General features: G+C 48.9%; 2 long non-coding RNA genes across 3 annotated transcripts in view; one reads left to right on the forward strand and one right to left on the reverse strand.

Moving 5' to 3' along the window:
* On the reverse strand, positions 1-13,764 carry LOC119876461. Of its 2 annotated transcripts, XR_005362736.1 has the most exons (6): positions 12,499-13,764; positions 7,862-8,117; positions 4,228-4,414; positions 3,874-3,990; positions 3,582-3,722; positions 1-657 (listed from the first exon to the last, which is right to left on the reverse strand). It is a non-coding gene; the product is annotated as an uncharacterized LOC119876461 (long non-coding RNA). The 2 variants fall into 2 exon arrangements; XR_005362735.1 differs by having other exon boundaries at positions 3,582-3,990.
* Positions 13,541-17,405, forward strand: part of LOC102157270 — a 14,651-nt gene continuing 10,786 nt past the window's right edge. Inside the window, exon 1 of the long non-coding RNA XR_005362734.1 lies at positions 13,541-14,098. This is a non-coding gene — a long non-coding RNA (uncharacterized LOC102157270). The remainder of the gene's footprint in view (positions 14,099-17,405) is intronic.

Consider the following 17,405-nt stretch of genomic DNA (forward strand, 5'->3'; position numbering starts at 1 on the left):
CTGAGGAGGAAGCTTCTTTCATTTTTTAGAGTGGGAAGATAGGACGGGTCCCCAAGCACACCCCTCCATCATGGCTGGTTGGGGACACAGCCTTGTTTCCTGGTAGCTGAGAGAGCCAGACCTTTGTTAACCCAGGAAAGAGGAGCAATCTGTTCTTGCCATGGTTACTTTCATTTATTCACTTGCTTGTTCATTCTGCACCTGTTTACTGCATGTCTACTATGTGACAGGTACTTGTCTATCTTCTTTGGTTTATGGTACCTTAATGTTTTCCTTTATCATCCCAAAGCTGGTAGCACCCATTCTTTTCTGGGTCTCCGGACTCATACATTAGAAGTTGTCTGATTATTTCTTGATGTAACAAGCTATCCTAAAATGTAATGACTTAGAGCAAACGTTTATTGTTATCACTCATAATTTTGTGAGTTTATTGTGCTCAGCCAGGCCGTTCTCATTTAGAGTCCCTTAGGAATTTGCAGTCAAGTGGCAGCTGGGCCTGGAGTCACCTGAAGGCTTGAATGAGCTACATCCACGAGGGCTCACTTCCAGGGCTGGCAGTACATGCCGTGGCCTGGGAGTGCACATGAGGCTGTTGACAGTAGAATCTACATGTGCCCTTTGTCGCAGACATCTCACAATACAGTGGAGGCAGGATTCCTGGGGAAGCATCCGGAGAGCAAGAGTTAAAAGACTCCTAAGCAGAAGCTGCAAGTCTTCTTAGGACTTAGCTCAGAAGTCCTGGAATATCAGTCCTGCTGTGTTATGTTGTCAAGGATTACTAAAGATAGCCTCTTTTCTAGGAGAGGGGACTAGACTCTGCCTCTTCCTGTGAGGCCCAGTATGATAGTAAAGGGAGGACAGAATTGTTTGGGGCCACATCATGGAAGACTAACTACCACAATTTGCCTTCAGGTTCTAACAACTCACGTCCTTGCCGTATCTAGAGAACACTCTTTCTCTCTAGTGACTCTCCAAAATTTATCCCATTTCAGCATGAGCTCAATTTCTTTTTTTTTTCTTTAAAGATTTATTTATTCATTCATGAGAGAGAGAGAGAGAGAGAGAGGCAGAGACACAGGCAGAGGGAGAAGCAGGCTCCACTCAGGGAGCCCGATGTGGGACTCGATCCCAGGACCCCGGGATCATGCCCTGGGCCAGAGGCAGAAGCTCAACTGCTGAGCCACTCAGGTGTTCCTGAGCCACCCAGGTGTCCCATGAGCTCCATTTCTTATCTAAATCAGATCCCAGTGTAAATGAAGCTTCTCAACTGTTACCCGAGCCTAACCGATCTGGAGGAAGGGAGATACCCAACTCCAGCCTATTCTGGCCATCCCATCTCACCTAAACAGGGAAGAAAAAAACCCCTGAGAGATGCTTGTGAAACTCATAGTCCAGAGGCACAGACTCACTAAAAGACTGAAACCTAATTATAGGACTAGAGGACACTTTCCCTCCCCCCACACCTCACCACAATGTTACTAACGACCTATTTATAGCAGTTCCTTTTACCCAGTATTTCACATCTTGCTATTAAGAAAAAATTGCAAGGCATACTAAAAGGCAAAAAAAAAAATGCAATTTGAAGAGACAGAGCAAGTATCAGAACAACACATGACAGGGATGTTGGAATTATCAGACCAGGAACGCAAAACAGCTATGTCGAATATGCTAAGGTCTCTAATAGATGGTAGACAGCATGCAAGAACAGACGGGCAATGCAAGCAGAGAGATGGAGATCTTGAGAAAGAACCCAAGGAAACACTATAATACATGGGGCAGCTGGTTCAATCTCAGGGTTATGAGTTCAAGCCCCACGTTGGGAATAGAGATTACTTAAATAAATAAATAAACTTAAAAAAACCCACTGTAATTGAAATGAAGAATAATTGATGAGTTTATTAATAGACTGGACTGGGATCCCTGGTGGCTCAGTAGTTGAGCATCTGCCTTTGGCTTGATCCTGGTTTAGGGTCTGAGTCCCACATCAGGCTTCCTTCAAGGAGCCTGCTTCTCCCTCTGTCTGTGTCTCTGCCTCTCTCCCTGTCTTTCATGAATAAATCTTAAAAAAAAAAAAGTAGACTGGACATGACTGAAAAAAGACAAAAGAAGAGAATGAGGAGAATATCCAAAGATTGTGGGACAACTGCAAAAACATAAGCATCATGGGAATAACACAAGGAGAAGAAAGAGAGAAAGGAAGAGAAGAAATATTTGAAACAATAATGATTGGGAATTTTCCCAAGTTAATGCCAGACACCAAACCACAGATCCAGGAAACTCAGGGAATACCAAGCAGAGTAAATGCTATGAAACTCAACATCCAGATGTATCATTGTCAAACTACAGAAGGTCAAGGATAAAGAAAAAACTTTGAAAGGGGTCGAAGGAAAAAAACCACCTTAATGACAAGGTGGTTACATCTGACTTCTCAGAAACAACACAAACAAGAAGAGAAAGGAGTGAAATATTTAAAGTGGTGAGAGAAAAAAACACCATTGATTGAGAATCCTGTACCCTGCAAAATTATTCCTTAAAAGTGAAGGAGAAATAGACTTTCTTATACAAACAAAAGTTGAGGGGATTTGTTGCCAGTAGACCTTCCTTGCAAGAAAAGAAATGTTAAAAAAAGTTCTTTAGAGAGAAGGAAATGATATAGTTTAGAAACTTGGATCTGCCAAAGAAAGGAAGAGCAAAGGAGTACTAAGGTAAAATAAAAACTTTAATTTCTCTTATTCTTATTTGATCTAGTGCATAGTGGTTTCCTCAAAATAATAACAGCAGTAATGTATGTGATTATCTATGCTTTATGTGTATATATATACACATACATACACTTTTGTACACTTATTTGTAGGTGAAATCAATGACAGCAATGATACAAAGGACGAGAGGGAGGAATTAGGATTATTTTGTTATTATAAGGTATATTTGAATTAGTTGTCAGTCACACTTTGAAAGTAGATTTGATTAGTAGTTAATGCCTATTGCAAACTTTAGGGCAACTACAAAAAAAGTAAACACAAAAGCATAACAGATATGCTAAGAAATGAAAGAAAATGGAATCGCACAAAGGCTCAATTCACGTGTGAAGAAAGTGAGTTTAGATACACACCTTATACCTGTCACAACGATTCATAGACCGGAATGTAAAATGCAAAACCATCCAATCTCCTGAAGAGAACACAGGAGAAAACCTAGATGGCCTTGGGTTTGGCAACGATTTTTTTTTAGGTACAACACCGAAACACAGCCCATTACAAAAAAGATTTGATAACTGGACTTCATTAATATTGAAAACTTCTTCTCTAAAAAGGCAATGTTGAGAGAATGACATACATGCCACAGACTGGGAGAAGATATCTGCAAAAGCTGTGTCTGATCAATGACTCTGATCCAAAACATTCAAAGAACTCTTAAAACTGCAATAAACACAACAAACTGATTTGAAAATGGGCAAAAAATCTTAACGGACACCTCCCCAAAGAAGATACACAGATGGCAAGTAAGCACACGGGAAGATGCTCCACATCATGTGTCATCGGGGAAACGCAAAATGAAAACAATGAGATATCGCTACACACCTAATATATTAGGGCGGCCAAAATCCGGAACGCTGAGAACGCCGAGTGCTGGCGAGGATGTGCAGCAAAGGGGACCGCTCCTTCCTTGCTGATGAGGATGAAACATGGTACAGTCACTTCGGAAGTCAGTCTGGCACTTTCCTGCAAAACTAAACACGCTCTTACCGTATGACCCAGCCATCTTGCTTCTTGGTGCTTACCCAAAGGGGTTGAAAACCTGTGTCTACACAAAACCTATACCATGGTGTTTATCGCACATAATGGCCACAACTTGGAAGCAGCCAGGACATACTTCAGAAGGTGACTGGATGGTAAACAGTGGGTCCATCCACCGATGGGACATTATGCAGTGCTGAGAAGCGGGCTGGCAAGCCACAGAAGGCCACGGGGAGACCTTAAACGCACATTCCTGAGTAAAAGAAGCCAATCGGAAAGGTTACAGGCTACATGATGCCAACATAGGACGTCTGGGAAGGCAAGATTGTAGACATTAAAACAGTAAACAGTTCCTTGGTTGCCCGGAGTTGCGGGCAAAGGCCAAACCCATGGGGCACGAGGGATTTTAAGGCAGGGAAGCTCTTCTGTATGATCCTATAATTGCGAATACTGGTCACACCGTACGTTTGTTAAGAGCCATAGAACATACCTAGAGTGAGTCCTTGTGTAAACTGCAGACTTGGGTGAGAGTGACGTGGCGATGTGTGTTCGGTGTTAGGATACGTGTCCCACTTCATGGGGCTGCTGCTGGTGGGAGAGGCTGGGGGGGCGCGGGGGAGACATGGGAACTCTGTACCTCCACTCCGTTTGGTTGTGAACTGCTCTAAAAAAATAGTCTTTCAAAAGAGAGAGAGAGAGAGAGAATAAAGAATTTAAGTCTCTTTTTAGTTCATTTTCCTCTTTTGCCTGTCTGTGATACCTTGTCCAACGCTGGCACTTGCAACCCGCAGCCAGGAAATCTCCTTGGTGGACCTACGTAGTTCTCCTTGCAGTGTCGTGGAAGCTCCCCGTGTGGCTAACTTCCCAGCACTGCAGGGGAGCGCCCCCTGCCCATCTCTATGGTCCCCATCCCCAGTTGTCAGGCTTTCACCAGCACAGTCCTCTGAGCCCTTCTGGCTTCTGCCCCTTCCCTTATCCCAAAGCCAATGCCTATTTGAGATTAAAATGTTAGATGAGGACAAGAACACAGCAGCACCCATCCCGGTGCCGGTGTCCCCTTCCCTCACCCCAGCAGCCGAGGGGACCACTCCCCCAAACACGGTCGCTCAAGCTGCTTCCCCGGCCACTGGCTCAGCTGGGTGCACATCCCTCTGGATTGCTCCCTGGGGTGCACTCTGACAGGCTGGGGTGCAGGGTGTGGGGCTGGACACTCAGGACTCCCGTGGCTGCCAGGTGGCGGCAACCTGGGGGCGGGGGGGGCCGAGAGCAGAGTCCCCACCTGGTGTCTCCCGGCTGGGGTCTCTCAGGCATGACAGCTGCTTTCGGGAGAGGGAGGGTTCCAACAGAGACGTCCCAGGAGGCTGAGGCTTGTTGGAACCTCAGCGTGGCTGTGGCGATCCCAGAGTATCATTCCCACCTCACTCTGTTGGCTGAGCAGGGTGGCTGAAGTTGCTGAGATTCAAGATCAGGAAAATTAGACCCCACCTCCCCATCTGAGCTATGGAGTGCATGTGTCAGAGGGCTGGAATTATCTGGGACCATTTTTAGAAATTACCTAACAGATTTATTTTTCTTCCTTTTTCTCTCCCCATGAAGTTCCATTTTCCCCCAAGTCCTGGCTGTGTGCAAATTCACACTGGGGTGTTCATGGCTGGCTGCTAGATTCATGTGGCCTGCTGCTGTATCCGTCGGGATGGACTGGTTTATACCATCTTTACAAACCACAACGTAATCCTGGGGGCTAATACCACAGAGGTCTCTCTTGTCTTGAATTCTTTTTTTTTCTTTCTTTCTTTCTTTCTTTCTTTCTTTCTTTCTTTCTTTCTTTCTTCCTTTCTTTTGTAGAGAGGGAGGGGCAGAGGGAGTGGGAGGGAGAGAATTTAAGCAGGCTCCACGCCCAGCCTGCAGCCCAATGTAGCGCTCCATCTCACAACCCTGCAAATCATGACCTGAGCTGAAACCAAGAGTTGGACACTTGACCACCGGGCCACCCAGGCACCCCCCCACAGAGGTATTTCTCGCTCATTCAGGTGTCCATGATGTTGAGATCTTTCCCCTGGGGACCCAGGCAGCTAGACTTGACCCCCTCTGGAGCATTGCTGGTCACCATGGCCCAGGGGGTGGGTGGTGGGAGCATCTGGGACTGTGTGCCAGCTGGTCAGGCTTCCCACTGGAATGGGCGCACACCAGGTCCACTCATACATCATCGTGCGCGGTGTGTCGCGCGGAGTCACACACCATGGGGACAGGCTGCACCATCCTACCACAGGCCTGGGTGGGAATAGATGGAGGATGGCACTGAGCAGCCTCGTGGGCAGTATTTCAACAGAGCCCAGAGCCTTCCACCCAGTGAACCTTCTCTCAAGGGGACAGTTCAGGCAGCAGTTCCGAGAAGGATAAGAGGAGCAACCCTGAGGCCCTGCTGATGCCCTCAGTCCTGTCTCGCAAGTGACCTCTGCGGCCACACCAAGGACCGCCCCTCGCAGCCCATGCACCCCCATCCTCCTGACTTGCGGTGGGCAGGCGCTCCCCTGTCACCCCCACGGGGGGTTTGCTCGCACACTCACGGACTTTGTCACTCTTCTGCTTCCTTTGAAGCAAGTCCTGACCTAGCTCAGAGCCTTGCCCCAGTGTGCGGCGGCTGCCCAGTCCTTGGTGGTGTCCGGGGCCACTGCAAGGGACCTGCGTGGGGGTGAGGACACGGGACCCTCCCGGTGAAGTAGTCTTCTCTCCCTCTCAGGGAGGATGCCAGGTCTCCTGTTTTGTCCAGAGTCCAATAGAGCTAGAGCCGCAATCAGCTTCTGCCACTGTTTGGCTGGGTGACTCTGACTTCCAGATTTTTCCAGGCCTGGTGTCCTCACCTGTAAAATGGGGATGGCAACACCCACCTGACAGCGCTGCTGCGGGGATGAAATGGTCCGAAGGACCACACCGCTTACCAGCTGTGTGACCTTGGGCAAGTTACGCAACCTCTCCGTGCTTCTGTGCTCCTGTCCTGGGTTGTCCCGTGGCTGCTGGGAGTGAACATGAAGAGCCGTGGACATAGCAAGTACCACCCACATGCTGGCTGTTCGCCCCGAGGTGGGTGACCAGGCTGACACCCCGAAGGCCTCCCGTCCGTGTGAGTCCTCTCCTCGCCTCCACTGTGCCCGCAGCTTCCACTCAAGGAGTCTGTTTTCTCTCAAAACCGCAGAATTCCGGGCAGCCCGCTTATCTACTTTGAATAGTTGCAAGTGGCCTTGCGTCACCTTCAGGCACCGGAAAACTAAAGTGACAGAGACACCTAGTGGGGCCTGGCGGCAAGTGCGTGAGCATGTCGGAGCCTGGGGCTGGCGACCCACGGCCGGATGTGGGGGCAGTGATGCAGCTGCGGCCTCTGTGCCCCGGGCCAGGCCAGGGCGGCCTTCACCGTCAGAGGCCCTGCTCCCCCGGAACACCAGGGCCGCAGCCTGCCACCCCACCTGCCCCACAGCGGCCCCAGGGTCGGGCGGTGAGGGGCCCCCGGAGAAGAGACCTCTGCGGAGCTGGCAGAAACAGTTGGATGCTGCACCTCTTTCACTGTCATTTTAAACAAGTCAAATTTCCAAAAAGATTTTATCTATTTACTAGAAAGAGAGAGAGAGAGAGAATGAGTAGAGGGGGGACAAGAGGGATGAGCAGACCCCCCCACCGAGCAGGGAGCCTGATGCAGGGCTTGACCCCTGGACCCCGGGGCCATGACCTGAGCCCAAGGCAGACGCCTCACCAACTGACCCCCCTGGGCGCCCCCTTGAACGAGTCATGGAGCATCTCCGAGCTTTAGCTTCCTGGTTTGCGAAAATGGAGTTAGTAATGCTCCCGGGGTCTCCGGAAGGGTGGTTTAAAACGATGTCTGTGGGGGCTCCCAGTTGGCCCAGGGCATGGCCTGGGATCGAGTCCTGCACTGGACTCCCTGCATGGAGCCTGCTTCTCCCTCTGCCTGTGCCTCTGCCTCTCTCTCTCTCTCTCTGGTTCTCTCATGGATAAATAAATAAAATCTTTAAAAAAGCATGACTGTAGCCAGTTGAGCACCATGCTGCATGCAGAGAGCACCAAGAGATGGTTAGGTGTTGTTACCGCCATCGTCCTATGGTAGACGAATGTACCTGGAGTACTCGGGAGCACGTCTCCAGCACGGGACCAGGTGGAAGCCATCGTAGCTTAGAGCAGCCCAGAGGAGCCCTTCCCGAGTGGCTGCAGTGCTTAGGGATGCTTCACGGCGGGCACAGAATCTTCAGGAGCCTTTGGTGGCACTAACAAGACTGTCCTCCCACTGGCTGAAGCAGCTCTGAGGCTTGATGGACTCAGATAACTCAGAAAGACTTGATCCAGCAGCTTGATGATTTCACCAAAGACCAGTCTCTTCGTAAAAAAAAAAAAAAAAAAAAAAATCATAGTGATATAAAACATACTAAAAGATTGAGAAAACAACAGTCATCTTAGGAAATGAAATAATAAATATAGTTGAGGCTTCCTGGCCCCTTCCAACTGCGTTTCCCTTCACACTCTACCCCGCAAAGAGAAAGACTATCCTAAATTTGGTGTTTATCCTTCTCATGCATGCATTTACATGATCACTATATACGTACGCATTCCTAAACAACATATGGTAGAAATGCATAGTTTGAAACTTCATATAAATATATCATAGTGTGTAGCCTTCTGAAACTTGTGTTTTTTCCCCACGTAATGGTAGATTTTTTGAGATGTTCTTGAGGACATGTGTAGAACTAGTTTATTTTTACTGCTTTATAATATTCCATCCTATGCACGTACCACAATAAATCGTCCATTCTCCTCTTTCGAATTTCTTGTTATTAATAAACAAAACATGCAGGAATTGTATTTGAGATCTAGACGTAAGGGTGTGATTTGTCTTTTTATTTTAATTTGGTGTCTTTGTGCACACAGTAGTTTAAAATTTTTTCTTTAGGTGGTAGGATGGACAAATATTTTTGTTTACGATTTATGCTTTCAAACTTTTGCCCTTCTCTATCCCAAATTCATAAAGGTATTTTATATTTCATTTAAAAGTGAAAGGATACGGGTCTTTAACTCAACTGGATTTCATGTATGGTGTGAGGTTGGAATTTACTTTTATTTTTTCCATACCAGTAAGGAATAAGCCCGACATCCTATATAGACTCGGCCAGCTTTCCCTACTAGTTTACTATGCCACCTAGGTTGAAAAACAGGTGTTGTGCATGTCAGGACCTTTTCTGGGTCTTCTATTCTTCCCCATTGTTTTGTTTTCTTTTTAAAGATTTTATTTATTTTTTCATGAGCGACACACAGAGAGAGGCAGAGACACAGGCAGAGGGAGAAGCAGGCTTCCTGCGGGAGTCCGATGCGGGACTTGATCTAAGGACCCCAGGATCACGCCCTGAGCCAGAGGCAGATGCTTAACCTGGAAACCACCCGGGTGCCCCATGATTTTTTTCCGTTATTGCCTCAATACCACAGTGTCTTAGTTAATGTATACTATATTTTAATAGCTTTCAGATCATACCGTATTCATCTTCAAAATTGTCTTGTTACTATTGCCTCTTTGCTCTTTTTAATGAATTCCTTAGGAATTTCAGTTTGTTGAGTTCCATGAAAAACTACTGAAATTTGAAGGGAATTACATTGAATTTATAGAACTGACATATCTATATATTGTATTCCTTTTTTAAAAAAATTTGTTTATTAATGAGAGAGAGAGAGAGAGAGAGGCAGAGACACAGGCAGAGGGAGAGGGAGAAGCAGGCTCCATGCAGGGAGCCCAACGTGGGACTCGATCCCGGGTCTCCAGGATCATGCCATGGGCTGAAGTTGGTGCTAAACCGCTGAGCCACCCGGGCTGCCTGGCAACAACCTATTATGATACGGAAATGGTATGTAAGATCTCAGGCTTACACAAGTCTAGAAGATAGGAGCAGTTGCATGAGCAACTGAAGAAGAGCTCAGCCATCTTCGGTTATGTTGCATTGTTTGCTCTCCCTCAGGATACGACTAAGGCCTCATGGGGAGCTCCTTATAGTCCATGGAAGAGGAAGGAAAAAACTGAACCCAGCTCACTAATAGGTCTACAAACATTATAGCTCTGCTCCTGGATGATCCTGAACATCAGCAGCGAAGGAAAATCCTCCCAGTGGACAGGATTTTGAGCAGGACATTTGATTATACACTTTGGCGTGAGATATGGCCCTGTGGCAAATGATTTGGTCAGATGGTCAGGGACTTCGAAAGAACAGGATTGGAAAGAAAATCTGAGAAGGTTATTTGGAGAGGCCTCTCAGAATGGGCATAGATTGTGAACATGTTTGTCTCCCAGGTGATTGCTCACCTAAAAACATCCTTTGCAGAGGTGGCTTTCAATAATCAGGTAGACCAAATGGAATGTTCTATAAAAATCAGTCAACAACCTCTCTCCTCAGGTGCACATTGGGCTTGTGGAGAAAGTGGTCAAGGTGACAGGGATGGAAACTTAACATGGACCCAACAGTATGGATTTCTCCTTACCAAAGCTGACCTAGTTATGGTTGCTACCGAATGCTTTGCCAGCAGCCAAAACCGACACCAACCCCCAATACGATACCATATTCCCCCAGGAGACCAGACAGCCGCCCAATGGCAAATTACATTGGACCTCATTTATCATGGAATGGGGCAGGGATTTGTCCTCATTGGAAAAGATACATATTCTGGAAGCGTATTTGCCTTCCCTGCTTATGTGTGTCCGCCTGCCTCACTCTCTGTGGGCTCACAGAATGCCTTATCTGTTGTCAAGGCATTTTGATCCAGTAATGTATTTTCAGAAAAGAAAGTACAGCAATATATATATATATGTGTGTGTATACACACACGCACACACACACACACTTTTATTTTTAAATAAAAAAAATTGGCTCATGAGATTGTGGAGGCTGAGAAGTCCCAAGATCTGCTATCAGCAAACTGCAGACCCAGGACAGCAAATGGCATAGTTGAGGCCATGTCCAAAGAACTGAGAACCGGGATCGTCGAAGGTGTGAGCCGTAGGCCAAAAGCAGCTCACGACCCAAGAAGGGCCAATGCTGCAGTTTAAATCTGAAGGCAGAAACTGAATTCTGCCCCAAGCCAACTCCAGAGGCAGGCAGAGATCCCTCTTACTCAGGCTTTTAGTTCTTTGTCTTCAGTTGATGGAACGAGGCCCACCTACACTGGGAAGGGCAATTTGCTTACTCAATCTACCGATTCACACGCTAGTCTCATCTAGAAACACCCTCACAGATACTCCTGTGTTTGACCAGATGTCTGGACACTTGGTGGCATGGTCAAGGCTACCCAGAACATTAACCGTCGTGTTCCTTATGTTCTCCCATCCAGATGCTCCCTCAGCCCGAGATCTTCAAGGCCTGCTCTCACGCAGGGCCCCTCAGGTCTGCTGGTACATATTACCCAGCTTTTGTAAGGTTTTAGGTGTGTGTGTTTGCTTAGCTCTGGGGTAGAGGAGACTGCATTTCCCTAGCCAGGCTGTAATGCAATCGGAATCACGATTGTTTGGGGGGTGGGCAATGCGGGGCAAGGGGCAGGCCTTGGGCAGGCTGCACTTCATCTTGTGAAGCGCCTGGTTCGGGTTATAGTTCCTCGTAGAGTCCGGACAAGGGAGGGCTGCTGTCTTCTGGTCAGAGGAGAGGGCCCCTTATGCCAACGCAGAAGGTACAGGGGAATCGAGAGTCTCAGAGCCGTCAGGGGCACTTGCCCAAACATCACCATTCTGGGATGGGCGTTTGACTCCTTGCCTATCAGGAAAGGTCATCATTTTAGCAAATGGGACATTTCTGCGGCTCCTTTGCTGCTCGGTCACCATTATCACCAACCTGTGGGCCTCTGAGGGGTCCACCATCTGGCTGCAGGGTATGTGGGTCTCTGTAAACGGTGCCGTGGAGGCCTCTTGCTTTCACAGTGTGCCCCGAGTTGAAAGTAGGCCTAATGGAACCTGCTATTCACAGTGTTAATTCAAGGCTTACAAGGCCGTCACAGAAGCCAGTTGCCTCCACGATCCTTGTGACACAGGAGAGCTTGGTTCTCGTGTCACTGAGTCGAAGAATGAATCTCGCCGACACAGGAGCGTGAGTAAATGGATAGAAGTTTAAGAAGTAAAGATACACAGAAAGCTCTCAGGAGTGAGAGGGGTCCTGACAGGGTGGCCACTGAGGGCTTGCAGGGTTGGTGGTTTATTGGAAGCCTAATCAGGGAACCTAAATCCTTATAACTCTATCTATTGACACCACCATTGAGTAAGGACTGGTGGTAACATCTCTAATGGCTCACTTCTTTTTGGGGTCTGGTTATTCTTTGTTGGTCACACGTAGTCATTATAACAAGACACCCTCCCCACCCACACCTTAGGGCTGGGTGGGCTGGCTTGTTCTTTTACCTCTGGTTTCCTGACACCTCAGCATTTTGGGATTTTTGTGAGCCTGCCCCCAACCTAGCCCTTCCCAGCCCTGTTTGTCCCTAATGCACTTGTGGTCACCAATGCCCCACACCAGTCAAGCACTACAGCTGCCACACAGCTTGCTGCTCGGTTCAGCCGCAGCGCTGAGGTAACAGCAGGCCGGGGTCAGGGCCATTGCGTCCACCAGCAGCGCTCTGTCCCCTTAAGGGCTCAGCTCTACCATCCAATCCCTCTCTCTCTCTCTCACTCTTTAACCGCCGAGTCATTTATCCCCACCTGGTTTCATTTTATACAGAAAGGAGAACATTTCAACTATACCAGTTTTTCTCTTTTTCAACAGAACTCATTTCAGTCGGGTCCCAGGAACTCTTCCTTATTTTCAGATTCATGTTTTTAGCAGTACACGTGCACCTGTGACAGCCAAAACCAAGCGCTGGAGCTCCAGACAGTCACTCGTTTTCACTGGGACGCAGCAACACGCGACAAAACCCTGTGGCTCCTCCGGTCGTGTCCCCCTGTCCGAGCCCGGCCTGGTCCTGTTTGCACAAGCTTCTCTCGGCAGCTTCATTAGTGTCCCCTTGAGTCAGACCTTTGCTGTCTCCATAATCCACCCGGTGAACTTTGATTACTCTGTCAACTCTTGCAATGACTTGTCCTTGGACTCTAAAAACAACAGTTTCACCAGCTCTAATGCGTTTTCCTGGAAATGTGTTAGGTTCTCTCTCCCAGGGCCGCATCCAGTAGAACTTCATGAAACAGACTTGCACTGGGCAGGTCTGCACCTCTGCAGCGGACAGAGGGCTGAAGGACAAAGCCGTCTTCCTTTGCTTGAGGCCTGGCCTGGGAGCCTCAGCTTCCCCGCTCTCTGTCGGCCGCTCTCACGGTGAGCGGAGAGGTTCTGGAAAGAGCCTGGGGCAGGGGGAAGAGGCCAGGTGCCCTCTAGAGGAGGCCCTGCGGGTGGGCTGGCTGTGGGCTGCCAGGGATCCGCCCTTTGTCGTCAGATTGAAACTGGAGGTGACCCAGGGCCCAGGAAGCAAGCACGAAGGCGCTCTGGCTCCGGGGCTGCTGGTTTCCTGTTACTCTTCCTCAAGGTGGGGACATCCAGGGGGCTCAGCGGTTGAGCGCCTGCCTTTGGCCCAGGGCGTGATCCTGGAGTCCCGGGATCGAGTCCCACATCGGGCTCCCCGCAGGGAGCCTGCTTCTCCCTCTGCCTGTGTCTCTGCTTCTCTCTGTGCATCTCTCATGAATAAATAAAATCTTAAAAAAAAAAATCTCCCTGAAGGTAACTTCTTGGGCGACTGGGCTGGGCGTGCCCTGTCCCTCCTGTTGGCAGCAGCTGTGGCTTTTCCAGGCGGCAGGAGGTTCAGGAGGTTCTGTTGGGAGCGAGTAGGGGCTTGGGGAGGAGAAGGGCTGAGCCTTCTTCCCAGCTCAAGGCTCAGTGGCTCAGCTCTGTCTCTGCAGCCACTTCTTCGTCCCAGAGCCACCAAGCTGGTGCCAGGAGGTTTCCTGTCCCAGCCCACCTCCCCCTGCCTTCCAGGCCAGGATCTGCAGGCCACGCTTCCCAGCATGCTCTCTCCTCCACCTGCTGCCTGTCCGCAGCGATTTCTGAGACTGGCTTCCCCAGGGCCCCTCCCTCCACCCGAGCTTTCTCTTTCACTTGCTCCCAGCGCGCCTGCCACCTGCCCTGCTGGGTTTGCCTTCTGTTTCCAGTAATTCTCTTCAAAGCCACGCTCCTTCCTGCTGAAATGAAGTGTTTGCCGCCTTTCTGAGATGCCCACCCGCCCCCTTGCTCCGTCCTTACCCACTTTGCAGCGCCCTACAGGTGCCAGCTCGGGGACGTCTCTTCCCCAGGAGGGACACTCTCCCACCTGCCACCCTGGCATCTGCTCCGAAGGGCGTCTGTCTTCCTCTCACGGGGGTGAGTCTTTTGGGGGAGTGGGGAGCGGATTTTTTAAAAAGATTTTATCTATTTATTCATGAGAGAGAGAGAGAGAGAGGCAGAGGCACAGGCAGAAGGAGGAGCAGGCTCCATGCAGGGAGCCCGACATGAGACTCAATTCCAGGACTCCAGGATTACGCCCTGGGTTGAAGGCAGGCACTCAACCGCTGAGCCACCCAGGGATCCCCGGGGAGCGGATTTTCATGTTCGTGGCCATGACCCGTGATGGCTGCTTTGATCCAAGTTTGGTCCAAGAGGTTATGTGTGGGCTTTTTGTTTTGTTCTGGTTTTGGTGGGGGGCATCCTCTCTGGCCCGCCTGGCTGTCAGGAGGCATCACAGGGACATTAAAATATGAAACATGTGACCCTTGAGTTGTGTTTTTAGTTACTTGACCTTCTTTCTAGTTTTCTAATATATTTAAAGTTATGCATTGTCCGCTAAGTTCCATTTTCATTGAAGCCCACAGATATGATATGTAAGGCTCTCGTGTCATTTGTTTTTAAGGATTGGGTCGTTTTAGTGTGGGTTTCTTTTTTTCTTGAACCCACAATTTTGTCTGCCAGCTAGTGGACACAGCAGGTGCCTGGGATGTGGCTGGGAGCTCACCGTGGAACACTTGGAAGGGCTGCTGTGCGTCCTCGCGGGTTTGTGGGCGACTGAGGAGCAAGGAAGGGGATACTTGGGGAAGATTATTTAATAACACGGGGGTGGGGGGCTGAGCAGGAGAGGTGACTGGGAGACAGGAAAGGAAGACTCGGATGCAGTGACCCAGGGAAGGGTGACTCCAGCTGCGGGACCCTGTGTGCTGGATTCAGCTCCCATTGCCCTCCCAGGGCCACCCCTGTCTCCCCCACCGTGTGTCCCATTCAGAGTCCCACTGCGGCCCCAGCCATTCTTCCTCGATTCCCAACACCTGAATGACCTGGGTGCCATCGTGTGGCTTGGCCCGCAGCACAGCTAGCCACCATCCATGCTAGTAAACCTTATAATTCCAGACTGTTCTACCTGGATTCTAGTTGACAGGCTGGCACAGCTAGAGATGCCGGGAACTGTCCTGGAGATCAAATATCCTAGAGGTTGTCAACCAGGCTTAACAAATAAACTATTTTGTTTGAAAGAAATCTCTGGGAAGTCTTCCATGTGAAATAGGGAAAAGGAGAATAGTGGATTCCCTCGGGAGCTCCCATTCTCTTAATTGAGGGGAAATTTTCGTGACTGTTGTGGAATCAACAAAATGCCTCACTGAAGCCCCAAGTTCCCTGGAACAGTCTGGAAACCACGGATCTCTCTAAACTCCTCACTTTGCAGATGAGGAAATGGAATCCGAGGAAGTGAGAGGAATGCACCCCAAGGCGCACCCAGAGCGGAAGGCCTGAGGGGGAGTTCTGGTCCCTTGGCACCTAGAACACTACTACCCTTTCTCTCACAGGGCCCTGCCCCCTGGACCTTACCAGGAAGGTCCTTGCCCGTTGTTTAAGGAAGTGCTTCTCAAGGGCTTTCAAGATGCTCTTTAAAAAGTAGGTTACAGTGCTCAAGTCACGTTGGAAACCCAGCCTCTACCTCCCTACGGCTGACTCTCAGAGCAAGTCAGTGTGCTTAAGGCTTGGAGAAGGCCTGCAGTGTAGAAAACTGCTTATCTTTGCTTAATCCAGATCTTCCTACGCTTTAAAATCTACTTTTTCTAGGTCTACTTATATTCTGCTTTGAAAATCAGGAAAGGTTTCTCTCAAGGAATGAATCTCTATGGAGGGGAGTGGAGTGGGGTGGAGAGGACGTAGGCATTATCTCAGCAGGTGCAAGATTTCAGATGTCCTCACCTGCACTGGTTCCTTCGCCAAGGAGGTAGTGAGCCAACCTCTCTGGTCAGTGCAGGGGTGAGACAGGACGGGCACAGTAGAGGAGAAAACCGCGTGGCCCATGGCGGATGGTGCAGACGTCAGGGGGCCGAGAAGCCCGCAGCAGCCTGGATGTGGCCTGTCATCTGGAACCAGGAGGGACTTCCTGACTTATTCTTTCATCGTTTTGCCTCCTTCCTCTTATCTGAGTCCACTTCTGAATCCTCTGGTTTTCCTGGTTGGTATGTTTGCTCCTCCCCATGCCTGCCAACCCCTCTCCTCACCTCCCTCATCTACCTCTGGGCAGAGTCCCCCTGACTCATACTCTGCCCTGGGCTGCACACACACCAACCTGGTCTTCCTTAAGTGTATGTGTGAGTGTGAGTGTGACTACCCAGATCTTTCACAGGAGAGGGTTCCCACATTCCATCCACTTCATCTTTCCCCATCTTTCCCCCATCTTTTCTCCATCACCTTCCCTCATCATCTTTCCCTCATCATCTTTCCCCCTCATCTTTCCCCATCATCTTCCTGCATCTTTCCTCCATCCTTCCCCCATCTTTCCTTCATCTCCCCCCCCCCCCCCCACTCCAAATCTAGGAATCCGCAGACCTGATTACACTCACATCCACCAGAGGGTGCAGCAATTACGGAAGTTGAAAGAATACAAGAATTTACTAGAGTTTGTGGCTGGCTCACATAGCCGTGGAAACAGGCAATATTTATTTATTTATTTATTTATTTATTTATTTATTTATTTATTTATTGACAACATTTAAATCTAAGAAGTGCAGAGTGGAATATGATAGCTTTGGTCATCGTGGGTGACCTCTTCATCACCTTTGTTCAAAATATAGTCAAATTTTGTTATAACGAGACTCAGGGTCGCACGATTTCGGTCATGCCTGCCTCATGCCATCTCTTCAAATGTGTTCAGGCAAAGAGTGTTCAGGAAAGGTTTTCAGAAATGTACATTCTAATGGGGGTTTCCTTATAGTGATAGGATGGCCATCTGCCCACAGCACAAAGCAGAGCTAGGGAAAACAGGATGTGCATGAGGACTGTTCTAGACGAGGCTCCTGAAGATGGGGCTCTGCCCTGGCTCCGATGTTACTTACCGTGCAACTCCATGGCTTAGTAATAACGAGAGTGAGGGTTCACGGAGCACCTACTGTGCCAGCAAACATGCCTGGCGCGTGATGAATGTTATCTCTTATCCTTGTGATAAACTCACAGGCGTTTTCATTTAACAGATACAAACATTGATGCACAGTGATGTTAAATGATGTGCCCAGAGCTACACAGCCTGTGAGAGGTTGAACCACAAATCAGTCTCTAGGTGTGCTGAACTACAGGCTTTTCTGTTACGTGTGTTTTTCTTATCATTTGATGTTTCGGTCTCTGTCCATTTTTCATAATAGCATTCACACCCATCTTCCTGTTGCATTCA

The sequence above is a fragment of the Canis lupus genome, chromosome 7 (assembly GCF_011100685.1).
Source record: "Canis lupus familiaris isolate Mischka breed German Shepherd chromosome 7, alternate assembly UU_Cfam_GSD_1.0, whole genome shotgun sequence".
Lineage (NCBI taxonomy): Eukaryota > Metazoa > Chordata > Mammalia > Carnivora > Canidae > Canis > Canis lupus.